The sequence below is a fragment of the Peromyscus maniculatus genome, chromosome 1 (assembly GCF_049852395.1).
Source record: "Peromyscus maniculatus bairdii isolate BWxNUB_F1_BW_parent chromosome 1, HU_Pman_BW_mat_3.1, whole genome shotgun sequence".
NCBI lineage: Eukaryota > Metazoa > Chordata > Mammalia > Rodentia > Cricetidae > Peromyscus > Peromyscus maniculatus.
Genome location: NC_134852.1, coordinates 107,038,908 through 107,056,225, shown reverse-complemented (window position 1 = coordinate 107,056,225; position 17,318 = coordinate 107,038,908). Strand labels below are relative to the sequence as shown.

General features: G+C 45.2%; 1 protein-coding gene across 16 annotated transcripts in view; it reads right to left on the bottom strand.

Annotated features, from left to right (window-relative positions):
• Tenm4 (teneurin transmembrane protein 4) overlaps nucleotides 1-17,318 on the bottom strand; it is a 766,582-nt gene that overhangs the window by 572,820 nt on the left and 176,444 nt on the right. For 14 of the 16 annotated variants that reach the window (XM_042280283.2, XM_076547381.1, XM_076547377.1 and 11 more), the window contains exon 2: nucleotides 14,163-14,218. The exons of the other annotated variants lie outside the window; for them this stretch is intronic. The gene's annotated coding sequence lies outside the window, so the exon portion shown is untranslated. The remainder of the gene's footprint in view (nucleotides 1-14,162; nucleotides 14,219-17,318) is intronic. 16 annotated transcript variants of the gene reach the window in all.

Genomic DNA, 17,318 nt, shown 5'->3' with positions numbered 1-17,318 from the left:
AACAAAAGAGAAATGGGATCTAAATTGGACTTCATCAAAAATTTAAGAATTTGCCTTTCAGAGCATACTCTCAAGAAAGGGAAATGACAGCTCCTGGAAGGAGAGAAAAATACTCTCAAATCATGGACAAATGACTTAAATCAAGAATATATGAAATCTTATAACACAACAATAAGAAAGACAGACAAGCTAATTAGCAAACAGGCAAAAAACTATAATAGACAATTCTCCAGGGGAATTTTTAAATTGCCAATAATCACATGTAAAGATGCCACTATTGGTTGTTATAGAAATCCAAATCAAAACCACCAGATAACACACCAAAACCTCTAGAATGTCTAAAAAAGTTATATAATGAAAAGCAATGAATAGAAAGGATATGAAAAATTAGAAACTTCTTGCATATCTAAATTAGAAACTTCTTGCATATCTAAAGGAAAAGCTGCTTTTAAAGACTGGTTGGCAGTTCCTGAAAATATTAACCACCACGAAGTTATCATAATGTAGGACTTAGCAATAGTACCTCCAGGATAGAACCAAGGAATGTAGGACCTAATATATCACCCTCAGGATTTACCCAAAGAATGTAGGACTTAGCAATAGCATCCTTATGATCTACCTAAAGAATGTAGGACCTGAAATATCACTCTTGGGATATACCCAAAGTATTTATACCTAGCAAAATCACACTCAGGATATACTCAAAGAATGTAGAACTCAGCAATATCACCTAGAAAATATAATTAAAGAATATAGAACCTGGCAATAGCAACCTCCAGATATACCCAAAGAATGTAGGACATAGCAACAGAACTCTCAGAATACATTCAACGAATGCATAGCTCAGCAGTATTTCCTCCAGGACATCCACAAAGAGTGTAATACCTAATAATATCACACTTAGAATATACCCAAAGAATGTAGGACCCAGCAATATCACCCTAAGGATATATCCAAAGAATGTATCATCTAACAATACCACTCTCTGAATATACCCAAAGAACTGAAAATATATATCCACAAAGAAAATCTGCACATAAATCAGTATTTATAATAGTCAAGAAGTAGAAGCAATTCAACTATTTATGAAGTAATAAATGGGTAAACATTGTTTAGGTGTGTGTGGGTGTGTACGTGGGTGTGTGGGTGTAAGTATGTTAGGAGAAAAATACTGATTCATGCTACAACATAGATGGACATTGAAAACATTATGCTAAGTGAAAGAAAAAGACAGAAAGGCAGCATCTTGTATGATTCCATTTATATGAAATCTTCAGAATAGAGAGGTCCATGGAGAGAGAAAACAGATTAGTGGTTGCCAGGGATGGGGGATATGGGGGATGGTGAATGACTGCTAATAAGGGTTTCTTTTGGGGGTGATGAAATGTTCTAAAATTAGATAGTGATGATGGTTGCACAACTCTGTGAGTATTCTAAAAACCAGGGAATTGTATGCTTTAAAAGGGTGAATTTTATGGCATGTGAATTATATCTCAATAATGCTGTTATAAAAAATATGCAAGAAAGAGGCTGTAGGGAATCTGGAAAAAATGGAAACAGCTGACTTGCTAGAAGTGGTACGACGGAAGGTGATTTTATTTCTTTTCCCATTAGTGTTGTTTGTGGAACAATAATACGAAAAGGAAGGAGACAGGGGATGGGGCTTGGTATAGAAAATAGGCCCCAGGTTTGGAGTCAGGAGAGCTGAGGTTTCTATCCCTCATGCCTCTAGTGGATGACCATGTACTATTGGGTATGTGTCTTTGCCTATCTGGGCCCAAGAGCTCTTTTCTCAGATGCAGGATAGCACCAGCCCTCAGAGCCACCATGAGAAGTCCGTGAAGCCTTCCATGCCCAGAGTGGTATGTGGCAGGTTCCCATAGTGCTTGTTTTCCTTCCTTTATTCACTCAGTTCTAGAGCACCAACTACCTACTGGGACAAAGATGTATCAACATGAGGCTTTGTTCTTAAGTGTGTTAGAACTGAAAGAGGAAGACAGACATAGCAGTTGCTCCATGGTGTTCACTGGGAAAGGATAGCAATAATTCACATCGTTTGTTGGATAGCTGTGGGAACAGAGGAAATACACTTCTACACTCATGCTAGGAGCTACTGGTGAAAGGCCTAGACCAAGAAATTCCGATCAAGGAAAGAAAGACAGAATCACAGCTCCAGACCCTCACTCCAGCTGGGTTTGCTCTGTCTATGCTTCCTCACGCACCATCTCAGGTACTCCTCAGACAATGGTTACAAGGAAAAGATGGCAACCCGAACTGAAGATGACAAGCTAGTTTTGAAGGGCTTGAGCATTTGGTTTCATGCAGCCACCATGAGGGATGGCATCCCTCCCACTTCACCAGAGGCAACCCAGCCTCTACCACCAGAGAGAAAGATGATGAGAAGGTGACTCCTCACACAAGGAACAGGGATTTCCCCAAGTCATGGTGGTAGGATAACATGAATATCCCTTTCCCTTCCTTAGGGTCAGGGGAGTATCACATCAGACGGAAACCCTGAGATTCATCATCCTTAGATCATCCAATGAAGATACAATGCCATCTTCCAGAAATCAGTCCTGGTCTGCAAGTCACCAATGTCCAGTAAGTACTTCCCCAGTGATGTTACTAAGTCATGAGTGGGGGGAGGGTGCATAAAACAACATATTTCCTCTTGGGGAGGGTGCATAAAACAACATATTTCCTCTTGGTGAGGTAGGACCATCAGCCATCATGAAGCAGAGCAGCTGGGATGACCTACAGTTGACCTTGGACACAGACATGACAAAGAGACAAGCAGAAGAACTCAGTTACTGCCAGGCCCAGGCCCATGGTAATGATGATGAAGCAGTTATAGCTTGGTGAGGGGTGGGAGTATGGAGGGATGCTGAAGAGGATGGAAGGTAGGAGGCTGACCAGGAGTTGGTACTGTTTGGTGATGTGGTACCTTTGAGTCACCCATACTTATATAAGAAACCCCTCATGCTTCCATAAATAACTTCAGTAAATGCATTGGCTTACCAAGTTAGACTGGTATGGAATTATTTATCCATCTGTTGGTGACAGTCTGGGGTGAATCAAGTGTTTTTTGTGTTTCCCTAAGAAAAGTTAGGCCATGTCAGGAAAGCAGAGCATTCCTCATTCCCAGAACACCATCATTATACCGTTGCTCCCCCAGGATTTGGGGCCTGAGCAATACAGTGAACACAGTCTGTACAGACACCACAGTAACCATAAAGACCAGAGAGGTCAACTGACCTATGCTTGATTGCACAGAAAATCTCTAGCCAAAACAGAAGTGAAGCTTCGAATCAGGCTCTTTGTTCACTCATGCTGATTCTAAATTCCATTCTATGTAGAGAGGTCATCATCTCAAGGGCCAAGGGCACACAGACAGTACAGAAGACATGCAGTGCCAAGGAGCTGAGGAACCATGCTTAAAATTTAAACTCTGGGACACTGTTTTATGCCTATGACCCTAGGGGTTAGTTCAACACTTAGCACAGAACTGGGCCTCAGTGGGTCTTCTTTGAAATGCTCTAATCTATCTTAGGTTCTGGTGGAGTCTGCTTCCAGCTCAGAACCAAACTCCTGCCTTTACCAAAACCAACTTCCATGAAGGCAAGGACAGCAGCAAAATGCAGACCTTCCACTCAACGACCCTAGCAACCCTGGAGGGGCACTGGCAAGCTTGTGGCTGCTGGCCAGCTGGACCACAAGCAGTGTCATTTATTGAGAGTCATTACCAGCCCTGACTTGGCTTAGGTGTCTACCCCAGCCCAGTGGCTCTGACAGCAAGTTTGTGATCCCAAAGGCCCCTTGCAGTTCAAACATGTATAGAAATGAATAAAAGGCTCTACTCTGCTCAGACTGAGAACCAGTGTGTGCCTGGGAAAGAAACAGAAGGTTCTCCAAGATGTTCAGTGTGTTTTGGGGGTGAGGGTGGGGGTGGGTAGCTCCCACAACTCTAACGTGATTTCCACTGACTTGGTAGATTAACAACCAGCATGTTGGAATAACAACCAAAACCAGACCCCATTCACCAAGGAACACCAATGAGAAATCACCCCAGGGGCTGGGGAGATGGCTCAATGGGTAATGAGAACCCGAGTTTGATCCACAGCACTCATGTGAAAATCTGAGTGTGGTAGCATACCTCTATAATCCCAGCACAGAGACAAAAGGGTCCTGGGAACTCTCTGGGGAGCCAATATATTCAAACCAGTGAGCTCCAGGTTCACTGAAAGAGTCTGTCTCAAAAGATGAGGTGCAAAGTGATGGAAGGTGGTACACACACACACACACATACACACACATACACACACACACACACACACACCCCACATACACATACAACACACACACATACACTACACACACATCATACACACACACCACACATACACATACACCACACACACACACACACATACACACACACACACTACACACCATACACACACACACACACACACACACACACACACACCACATACACATACACCACATACACACATAACACTACACAATCACACACACACACCACACATACACATACACATACACCACACACACATACACTACACACACATCATACACACACACATACCACACATACACATACACATACACCACACACACACACACACACACTACACACACATCACATACACACACACCACACATACACATGCACCACACACACATACACTACACACACACACACACACACACACACACATACACACACACACATACTACACACACCACACACACACACACACACACACAAGTTAACCCTAGCAAATATACCAAAAGTACAGAAGGGAGAACACAGGAGCACAGACTTAGGGAGCCATGGAGCCAAGATAAAGCCTGGTTTTTATCTCTCACAGGATTTCTGATCTTCAGAAAACACTGTAACCTCCCTGAGCTCCGCTAGGTCATCCACATCCACTAACATGGATACAACCTGCCATGGTTAGGAAGGCTACAGGGCTAATTGCATGGTCAGCCTTACTGGGGATTAACCATAACTGCAAACAGAGTGTGGACTAGCAAATAAAGGGGAAAAGAAATGAATTTGGGGTGGGGGAAGGTGGATTGAACGAGGCAAGAACATAGGTCTGTACTTAAATGGAATGTGGTCAGGGAGCATAATAAGGAAAAATACGAGAAAATCACATTTTCCAGCAGACATGTCAGGGAAATTGTCCGAGGTCTGCCAAGTGTTCGATCTTGCCAGCTCAATCATAACACTGAAGACTTATTATTACACCATCAATAAATGTCCCCTACAGATGGAGGGGGCAAAAGGAACTAATAAGTTCCTTCTCATGAGTGGATTCCAGTGATTGAGAACATTTATCCAAAGCACCGCATTTGGGGGAGTTCTGAGACTTCACTGAAACACAGTAGTAAAGAACTCAGTGTTAACCAGAGGTGTCTACGGAGGCCTGGCAGGCAAGAATGGCAGCTGCCTGCTATGAACAAGAGAACTAAGACGCTCACTCCTCCAGCTCTGGAGAAGGTTGCTGTTGGATCCTCCATTGAGTCCTTCTCTACAAATGGCCTTTAGCTCGAGACAGTGGTCACCTGTGGGCAGTCTGTAGCTGTCACTGCACGGGCAGTAAGGTGAACTGCACTAGATGCAGTGTGGGCTGAAGCGGCATCCCGGCCCCATGTTTGCAGTGGGGTCAACTGAAGAACAGCTGTGACTACATTGTAGCTCCCCCCCCACCCCCACCACTCCCTCCACCTTGTCCTGGTTCCTATTCTCACTGACTGTTGTTGGTTTGAGGAACATGCCCCTGTAAACCTTCTGTGAGGAAATCTTCCCCAGGCCCAGTCAGGGACACCCCACTCAGTCCATCATTGTATTGCCATGCCTGCCTATGCTCCATGTCACTGTGCCTAGCTAATAGCTTGTCATCTGTGTTTACTTACTCTCAAAAAGCACTCAGTGTTAGCCAATGGGGACAGCACGTGTACCCTCGGCTCTTCTTTTTCCTAAGTGGCAAGGGAACTCAAAGATAAGTTCTCCATTCTTTCTTCTCCGTGGCCGATATCTGAGGTAAAATTTTGCTGGTTTGGCTCTTTTCCTCTCATTTCAGACACTCCTCCTCCTAGCCTCTGATTCTAGGTGAGATTGCTCTTGTCCACAGTTTAGTTCTGGGGATCATCATAGATCAAAGATGTCATCAGGGGCCTGAAGAACACATTCCCCCGACTCTCAGCATGATGCAGTTGATATCAACTTAGATGCATTATCACAGGGACGGTGAAGCCAGGTTATCATGAACTCCTTTGAACAAAAGGCACACACAGGTTAAATGGTCCCCACACCACACAGCACTTTTATTGCAAAGCCTAGGCTGAACTCTGCCTTTCTTGATTCTGATGCCTTTCAGGAGAGAGTGCTGGAAAACACGGGAATTTGCTTAGGGGACAATTTGAACTGGTTGTCTTTCTGCTATCCTGAGACCCCAGAGTCTTGGTTATGTCCAGATCCTGCAGTGAGTACTGAGAAGCCTAGTGGAGACAGAGGATGGTGTAACACTTCAATGTCTAAGTGTCTGCTACAGGCTGGACAAGAGCCTTCTTGCTTCTGCTTGGACTCCTCCCTCAATGGGTAGCTCATTGTTGAGGAGACTTATCATCGTGCTGTTCACTCGCCTGCATGATCGCATCGGGACTAAGGCTGTGATACGGAAAGGAGATGATGGACACAGAACCTAGAGTACGGTACTGAGCACACAGGAGGGGCTCTGAATGGAGTGCTCCCTGTTTCTGATAGACAGAACAAGTAGGTAGAAATGGAGCCAGGAATGTTCCTTACAATTCCTACATAGTCCCACATAGAGCCAGAGAAGCACACAGGTTAAGTTTGGCTTCTGCCACCATGTCATCTTAGTGTAAGGCCTGGCTCTACCATTTGCCTCTACCATGTGCCCTTAGAGAACTTGCCCAGTCATCTGTACCTCAGTTTCCCCATCTATAGGATGAAGAAGGAATTATGCTGTATTTCTTAGCAAGGATTGCCATCTACATGCTTAAATTCTGCTGGGTACATGGTACATGTTAAATACCATTTCTATCATCATTCACGTTCTATCGACCAGAAAATTGAGACAGGAAATTCACCCATTTCCAGAAACCCTGGTCTACCTGGATCCTGAGTGCACACATTTATCTTCATAGACTATTTCTTCTGCCATTCCGCTTACTTGTTGCCTTTTTAGAACAAAATGAGTAAAGGACACGCACACAGGAGGGGTTCTGCCCGAGAAGCCTCACTGTTTACTCTTCTGAGGGAGCTGCTCTCACCGGCTCTGCAGGGTGAGTCTCAAGTCATGTGATACAATGCGGTGCTATCTGTTCACTGATGAGACATGCGGTGGCTGAGACAGCCAAGACAGATCCAGCGCCCGGGCCCACCACTGCAGTGAGCCTTGGGCTTTTGATTTGATGGGAAGATTGGGCTACAGACAAATCCACCAGCCCCATGTACCATTGTGAGCTGGTGACTTCCCAGGGACCCTGAGACCCTGGGGCAGACTAGTCAGCAGAACAAGCAGTTGTCACCAAGCCTGAGTGTTGAGTTGTATGCAGCAGTGGCTTGATGACTAGTCACTGTCCTGCTAGACCTGTGTGAGGAGCAACTGGCATGAGGCGGTCCCTTTGGCTCTGCACAAAGGACAGCTCCCAAATGGAAGTCAAATGCAAAGTATTTACCAACTGCTGTCCATGGGCATTGCACAATCAGAACAGACAATGGGGAGGGGTGTGGGCTGCAGAACAACACTGCCGTGGGGGGCGCATGTCCCAGCTGAATATCTGTCCCAGCATCATAGAAGCCTAACACATAAATAGAGAGGGGAGATGCCACAGCTGGGGCCCAGGAGTCAAGAGAGAGTTTCCAGCTTATCTCACACAAAAGTCCCAGAGAGGATTCCTGACCCATACCCATGCTCTGAAGAGCTTGGGTGAAAAACCACTGCAGTGCAGGAAAGAGACAGGGCCTTGGGCTTCAGCTCAAGACCCAGGGCAGACTCTCCCTTTGGTGTGCAGGGACCGCCACCAAGACAGCCATGCTCTGATTCTATCCAAAGGCAAGTCTCTGCTGCTCTAGTTCATTGGTCATCATATGGTTACTCTGGTTACCTTTCAATTCACCAGATTCCCCGGCTCGGCTACTTATTATATAGGATGCCACTTAGTCATTGCTGTCTCCGAGAATCTGAACAAAGCCTGGAGTCATGCAATGTAAGGGAACCCTGGAAGCTTATGGATTCCATCAGAAATCTAGTCACATTCCAGTAGCCCCTTGGAGCCTCTCCAAGGCCCTCTTTTCTGACTCAGCTCAGCTTCTCTGCTGCTTGACTTTGCAAGAGCACATGTTCCTACTATCCTTTGGACAAAGTCACAAGGGGTCAATTAACTTGCCACAGTGAGGCTGGAGGACCATTTCGCTAGCTTGCATAAGATGAAACTCCACATGATGAAACACGTCACAGGCCCAGGAGGTCTTGTGGCAAGGTGGTCCCTTGAGAGCAATGCATCATGATTTGCCTCCCCCTCCCTTCACTCGGCCTCACTCACCAATAATTTGGCTGTAGAGAACTTGAAAAAGTTCTAAAAAAAAAAAAAATCCCCCAGAGGATGCTGCAAATTTCCCCAGTATTTCCCATGAATTTAGATAGCATCTCTTGATGCTGTCCTTGTCCTACCTGTATGTTACAAATGAGGTCTACTCCCCACAAAGACCCCATTGTACACTGATTCTATTAGTGGCTCTTCATCTCATCTTTCATACATTACATGGCTTCTCAGCCTCTTCTAGCTTCACCTTGGCTGCATGGAAACACCGCTTTAGGTTGTCAGGCACTAGATTTGAGTGACAGCTTCATAAGAATTCACAGATGCAGCCATGACTGCCATCTGTGTCTATGAGGAAGATTACTTAAGGAAACCAGTGCATCTCAGTGGGCAGGACATCCACTGAGCACCAGCTCTTATGTCTGTTACGCCAGATCCCTCCCCAAGTCTGTTAAGTTGTGCAACCTGGGAAAGTGACTCAATGTGTTCAAGCCATTGCCTTTACTGTAAGATGGTGATAACTATAGCATCTAGTGTAGAGGGTGCTGCAAAAATTAAACAAAATAACTCAGTTATATGTCACACCGGGATGTTTGGCTCAATAACAGATCACATACGCAATAGCAGTCTCCTGAGATTATAACTGAGCTGATAGAATTCTTACTGCTTTGCAGTAACACCATTATCATGGTAGAGTTCAATGTGTTATTCATATGAGTATGGTGATGCCAATGTAAGCAAGCTATTGCACTGCCAGAGGTATGAAAGTGTAGCATGTATGTTGCTTACAGTATATACTACTTGATAGCGATAGCAAGCTACTGTGTAAATTTATGATCTAGTATTTTTTTTATCATACTTTTAGAACACACTTCTACTTACTACAATAGAGTAACCCTGAGTGCCAGTTTAGTACAAACAGTTTAGTCTAGTACAAACAGTATGCCAAGTTATATCAGCACCAGACTCACATATCTATGCTAATTATATACCTGAGTGCATCAAGAGGCCACATGGAGTGACCAAACCCTGTACCATTTAGAAAGAGTCCATACTAAGAGTGGCTACACAATGAAGAAGTCACCTCACCTCACTCACAGTTCTCGGTGCTCATCTCATCCCTAAGTGACACATAGGGCCCTTAGTGTTGTGCACAGTTAGCACACAGTCAATAACTTACTACTAACACTGTTGATCATTCCATCCTGTATACCTCAGTTGCCGCAGACCCTGTGCCCGCTGAGGCTGAGGCTTCCAGTTGCTACCTCAGGGAACCTCACCATCCAATGGAAGAAGACCACAGACAACCGAGGGTTAGAATGCAGCATTATTTTTAAAAGAACCAGCACCAGTCAGTGACACCCCATTTGGGCTAGGTATTGTATGCTACATGCTTCATATAAGGCCCGTGTTTACGGCTTCTAGTCTAAATACCTGGATACAAATTCCAGAATTATTGCCAGATGCTTGTGTAATCTTGGCCTCATTCACTAACTTTTTTGAAATGGAGTTATCTCATCTTGAAAAAAGTTAGAAAATACACATACACATTGTACATAGTAAGTCACCAGAGGGTCTTGTTGATATTAATTAATGTCCATTGGCTAGGGGGTAGAATAAGCCTTGGCAGCAAGAACATTCAGGAATGCATGGGGAAGGTGCCACTGAGTGGCTGTGCTCTCCCAGCCCTGGACTGTGTGTCTGGGTAAATCTGAAGGCAGGCAACAGGCCACCGAGGTGTGTGGCAGGATTGATGCTCGGTGGCTCTTCTGGTTTGGAGCCCATTGTAGCTCAAAGCTGTCAGCTCTGGGAACCAGAAGCTAGACCCACAGATGAAGCAGTTGACAAGAATCAGGCAGAAGGCTTCAAATAAATAGGACACAGGGTGGTGGGGGTGGGAGGACAGGGGAAAAGTGATCTGAGCTCCAGGAGAAGCTGGGCACTCTAGGCTCTCCCAGACACCCAAGGTTTACACCCCACATCTACAAGGCTACAAGGCTCTTGCTGGCTCCACTCGGGCCTTCAGCACCTGACTGAAGAAAACTCCCATCACCTTTCTCATGATCTCAGTCTCCTTATCTCCAGTCAGGAGAACTGTCCTGGTCTTGTTTCTTTTGTGGGGTTGTTGAAGGATCAAACGTAAAAGAACCTTGGAGAATATAAAGTTCTATAAAGACGATGCACTGTCAATACTGACACCCCACTCCTGCTGCTTCTGTGACAGGCACTAATGGTGGCTATTATACATCTGTCAGGTGTACCTTAAGGATTATCAGCAATTTGCCCTTCATTTTAAAAAAATGAGGAAACTGAGGCTGAAAGAGATAGATCCACCATCTAAGCAGACTCTTAAGTTTCCTGCTAGGACAATGTGAGGCACCAGGAGTTAGAGTTTCAGGCACAGAGCAGCCCGCTCCTGTCAATCCAGACACCAGCTTTGTCCCTTATGAGCATGGCAAGTGGAGAAGTCACAGCCTTGGAGGGAGAGGGGGCTACAGAGTATGTGAGGGGGAAGCTGCCTTGGGAAGATCAATATAAGGAACAGGCATCTTATCTGACCCCAGCACATCTCTGTCCTCTGGCTAGGCAGCCACAGACAAGGCACACTTTCAAGACCAGTATGCAACAGCCTGTGCAAAGAGATTGAGTAGATTTGGTGAATAGAAGGCCAAGTTAGAACTAAAGTGCAGAAACATACATACATACATACATACATACATACACACACACACACACACACACACACACACACACACACACACACGCACGCACACATGTATGCATGCGCTCATGCACGCATGCACGCGCATACATACTCTGCGGGGCTTCCTAGAGGGAGTCAGAGGCTTCTCTGGAGACCACAACCTGTCTGGCCTAGTCCCTTTCAGAGTACTGTGGGGATAAGCAGGAGTACTTCAGACAGAACCTCACATTGCAGGGACTGATTACCTCTGCAGCAGAGCTGTGCAGATTAGAGCGCACCGCACCGCACCGGCCCATCAACTGAGCAGGTGAGAGAAACAAAACAACACAGACTCAGACCTGTTTACAGGGACGACATTCTTGTAGAGAGCCTGATAAGTCTGTTGCTAAGCCTGCCTTGCTTCCTGTCACCAAGCACCTGCTTCTCATGCAGGAAAGATAATCGCTCTGGGAATGGGCTCTGCTCAGGAGACCTGGCAGAGTGCTCACAATGGAGAGCCAAGTCTGCCTTTCAACAGGCCTTCCCCTTGCCCTGTTTGGGATGAAGGGAAACCCTACCTGGCAAGGAAAGGCTTTGCCCTGCTGGCTGTCTGCAGCTGAAAGTGACCTGCAAAGAAAGGAAGCCGTCCACGAATTCCAACCTCAGAGCAACTGCTGAACAAAGACCCCAAAGATTCGTGCTGGGACAACATTGAACATCAGGGGATGAGGTTCCAGGAGCATGGCAGCTATCACCTGTCAGGCCAGGCAGTCACCTGCTTTGTTAGTGCCGAGTGAGACAGGTGGAGGGAGAGATCACAGCCCTGAAGGGAAGGGGTACTGTAAAGGGTGTGTGTGTGTGTGGAGGGGTGTGTGTGTGCCTGCCACAGAGAGATTAGTGTAAGAAGCAAGATTTTGTAGTTGACTCCAAAAAAGAAGGTAAGGGAGATCTGGGTAATTCTAGCCAGGATGAAGGGAGAGCTGGCCTCCCCTTGTCATCAGAGAGGTTGATAAGGCTTGTTCAGAGCCAGTCTGGGGTCTGGAGAGATGGCTCAGTTCTAAGAGTGCTTACTGCTCTTCCATAGGACCCACACTGAATCCCCAGCACCCACACCACAAACACCTATAACACCAGCTTTCAGGGAACCCAATGGCCTTTCCAGCAGAGGCTGATGCTTACACACATGTGGCATACACTAATACAGACACATGAATAAAAAATTAAAATAATCATTTTAAGCCCATTTCAGAGCCCTGCTGGATATATATTTTTTTCTTGTAAGAATTGCTTTCTAAGTATTGTACACACACACACACACACACACACACACACACACACACACACACACACGTGCTTTCTTTTTCTCATCCTCTCCCTCCCTCCCTTCCCCCTTAACCAACAATATGTGTCTTCTCCATTAAATAGGACCACCAGCCACCCCCCACACACACTCAAATAGAAATACCAGGTTGGGCCTGAGGTTATTCATGCACCCTTTGAAATTGTGGACTTTGAAGGGGCCCAAGAGCTTCAACTACCAGAAGTTGTCCTCCATATAAACAAACAGCCCAGCCTCTAATCCTTAGCACTTTCCATGCAGTGCCCGAGGCAAGGGTCTGCAAAGGCAGAGCTCAGAGCCTGCTTTAGAATCTGCAGCCATTAAGCTCTGGGAAGCAGCAGCCTTCAGCAGGGTCACTGCACAACAAGGGGAGTGTGCCCCACGGCCCTTGGCAGAGTCTCTCTGATATGTAAACTCTCAGCCACTTGGAGGCAATGGCCCTGGCCCTGGGCAGGTTTCACTCTGGTTACCAGCTTGCCCAGAGCTCACAACTATCTTCACTCCCGGAAGGGAAGGCACTGCTTTCTGCAAAATAAAGACTTAGACACGGGGAAACAACAACAAAAACAAAACAAAACAAACAACAACAACAACAACAACAACAACAACAACAAAACTCTATGCAGAAAATATCCACGCATGGGCATAGGGCCGAGCTTGATGTCCACTTCCCCCAGCACCATCCTTTCTGCTAAGGAATAGGTTTAAAATGTTCATTCACAACTAAATTTCATTATATACATGTATGAAACCACCAAAGAATTTTTAAGTAATTCTCATCCATGAGACGAAACCCCTGGAGGGAAGTTCATTGAGATCAGAAATGCCTTGGCATTAGTCTGTGTCTCAAGCACATCCATGGTACTTTCTCATTCATAAATTTACCATCTGTGCCAAATAACACTCACCGATGGTGTTCCATTCTACAACAAATATATCAATCACAAAATCACTATAACCATGAGCTCCAAAGCGTGTGTTAGAAGTTTCTATGAAACGATAATGATGGAAGAGGAGGCTAATATCCCATAGACACAGCCTACTCCATATTAACTTGTCATTCTGTGTCCAGCACAGAGCTGAAGCCTGATATTCTGATGAAAAACAGTTCAAAAGAATCACTGAAAATGAACAGATCTGAAGATGAGGGGTGAAATGATTTGCTGAAAGTCACAGAATAGGTTGTTGCAGGACCCAAGAACAGATCCACTGACTCCTGATTACACAAAACATTCAGGTCTACCAAAGAGGCAGACCATGAGTGGCACACCAGTCAGGTTCTAATGAGTCCTACCATCCTGAGGAAAGGCCTAACATGGGCCCAAGAGATCTGCACAAACTTGCCTCCTCAAAAGCTCAACCAGATCATGGCAATAAAACACAAATAAAATCACCACTCAGTTAATACCCAAACACTTCAAACCAGCTTGATTCATTTCCTTACTTTTGCATAAAACGGAAAAGTCAGGAGACTGGAGTGCATGTGCTTGCAGAGCTGAAGCCCTGGTAACCTTGATTCAGGCCCAATGCAGCATCATAACTTACCTACTGCCCAAGTGTCCGAGAAATCACTAGCCCCCTCTCAGCCTCAGATTGTCCATCTGCAAAACAAGAAGACAACCACAATGAACCCTGGGTGTCCTCTGCACTCACAGGCACCACAAATTCCACACCTAACACTGCCTGCCACCTACTCACTAGCCCATGGAATAGGAGATGTTTCTGATGCTCAGGGGTCATCAGGGAACTATTCACAAAATGAAGTATAAGCACAAAAAATATTAAGTTGGATGATGGTTCTGTGTCAAGCATAACACCAGCAGTACTTATATGTAGTGCAAATTCTAATTCTAAATGGCTGAAATGCTGTGGAATAATCCTCTTGTATACTAAAAAGATTTGTCTCTCAAACTAGTTTAATAAAACATTGATTGGTTAGTAGCTGGGCATGAAGTTAGGCAGGACAGCCAAAGTGAGAATGCTGGGAAGAAGGAGGGCAGAGTTGAGGAGATGCCAGCCAGCTATAGAGCAAGCAGGATGTGTAAAAAATGAAGTAATAAGTCACAAGCCACATGACAAAGCATAAATAGAAATATGGGTTAATTTAAGTGCAAGAGCTAGTTAGTAACAAGCCTGAACTACCTGCCTATCATTTACAATTAATATTAAGCCTCTAAGTGATTATTTTAAAAGCAGCTGTGGGACTGGGCAGGACAGTGTAACTCTGGTTACATTTATATCTCAGTATGGAAAATTCAGCATTCTAATCATTTTGGCACACTTTTGATTTTCATAGATGCCAACATCAATGCTAGGGACACTGTAAGAAAGATCACAGAGAGAACTATCTCATACTCTCTCTTTTATTATGTGGATAATTTTTTAATATTTATTTTTAAATTTTTATTAATGTATATTTGTGTGAGTAATTACTGTGTGTGTGAGGGGCCCTTGGAGGCCAGAAGCAGCCATCAGGTCCCTTGGAGTGGGAGTTACAGTGGTTGTGGGACATCCAACACAGTGGTGGGAACTGAAACCTAGGTCGTCTAGAAGAGGTGGGGAAGAGTTCCTAATGGCTGAGCCATCTCTGCAGCCCCGTTTGTGAATCATTCTTACCATCATTTTTCTCCCAGGTATACAGTTTACCATTTCTCATAGGAGGACAATATAACATGAAATCTAAAGGACTCATCACACGATGAGTCCTCCTTTTCTTGTCCCCAGTGTTAGACCAGGACTGCTGCCCTTCTTCTACTATCTCAGCCTCATCCCTCGAGTCCCTGTCTCCGAGCACTTTGAAGGCTTGTGCTCTGGTCTCTGGCAGTAGTACTGGCTACACTGGGTCCACTGGAGTGCAGGGTGGGCAAGTCTGGCCACTGGACTCACCCTCACCTTCAGTTGACCACCTCGTCTGGGAAGTAAGGGAGGCAGGTCAGCCAGCCACTTACAGATAGTGCTTTCAGATTAGAAACAAGAGGCCAAGGGAAAGAAAAGGAAACCCATCCATCTGTGCCCCTACTATGTGACAGCTGCTGAGCTGACACTACTTGCAGATATGATCTCATGATCCTCACAACCACACTGGGAAATTTTCACAAGTGAGAAGGCCAGTTCAGCCTGGCTGGCAATCCATCCTAGGTCTGCTGCGGTCCCTGCAAGCCGCCATCACTTTTGTTTTCCATATCTGTGTGTCATTTATACCATAACTTACCAACTTTTCAAGTTCAATTCACTTTTATTCTTTGCTTCACTTAATTTTCAGAGTTTCTGTTACTTTACATTTTAGGTATTTATTTCATGGGCATGTGGGGGTGGGCCATGTGACAGTGCACAGGTGGAAGTCGGAGGACAACTTGTGGGTACTGGTTCTCTCTTTCCACCATGTGGGTTCAGAAACTAAACCCAGGACATTGGGTTTGCTGACAGGTGAATTTACCTACAGAGCCATCTCCCTGGCCCTTAACTTCATTTTAAAGGGATTTATAAAAGGAGTTCCTGCAGCTGTTTATTTCTTGCCCTTCTCTCAGTGGTCCAATAAAAAGCAACCTTGTGACAAAGATGGGGTCTATAACTGTAAAAGGGCTGCTGACAATGCAAAAGAGTTCATCATAGTAGCTGTTGTACACACACATGCCTACGAACCGCCAGGGTTCAGGTGCTGTCTACGTCACATATCTGCCCAGATCTCATTAGAATATGTAACTTTGGAAGTCTAAAATTTTCATCCATCTACCACTTGGGGGGGGGGATGCTTGCATTTGGCCCCTGGCTGTTCTGCGGCCTCAGAACTTAGAGCTATCTCATTTTAAAGCTAAACTAACAAGAGAACTTTACACTTTGTTACATCACAAAAGTTTCCCAAGGTCGTATAGCAGCAGCCGAAGAAGCCAGGACTTGCCATGTCCAATCCAGTGCCCTGTGAATTTACTTACTCCATCTCCTGCAGCCTGTTCTCCGAGCTCCAATCTATATCTCCCTGGCATTTGGCCACTAATTAAGTTCTATTTCCAAGTCAAGGCAGGCTCAGCCCATGCTGTAACATCGTCAGCGTTTCCATAAAGTGACGCGATCCTATCAATAGCTATTTAAGATCCCAAACAGGGCACTTTAGCAAGAAGCATCCAGGCTTCGAAACATGTGACTGAAAGTGATTCTTTATTCAAAGATCCAAGATAGTAACCAAGGGAATAGAAAGGGCCTGTCATATAACCTGCAGGACTCCACCGTCACTGGAAAGGAGGACGGAACCGCAGCCACCAAGGGGCTGTGCTGAACTCTGGCTGATGAGGCTGTGGAGAGGGCTTGTTAGAAGTCTAAGTTCCCACTTACTGTCATCGGTTTAAAATTAATTGGCGTGAATTTTTTATGAGAAGAGAGTAAAAAGGTGAAAAGGCCTGTAGAAGAAGCTTAGCCTGCTTTGGTGAAAGTTCTCAATCCTTCAAGGAGGACTTGTCAAAGGCAGCAATGGCACATAGCCCTGATCAGTTTCCCCCAGTCCAACAACCCCTCTCTCTGGAGTCCTCTGCCCACCAATCCACATCAGAACCAGTCAATTATTATAGTCTGTGATATTGCAGTCATAGATCGTTTCTCTTTTAAGTCATTTTTTATTTACCAGAATACGCTAAATATTTTCAACAGGTCCTACCACCTGGCAGCATCAATTTAGATCCAGGCCCCTCCAGCCTTTCTATAAGGATA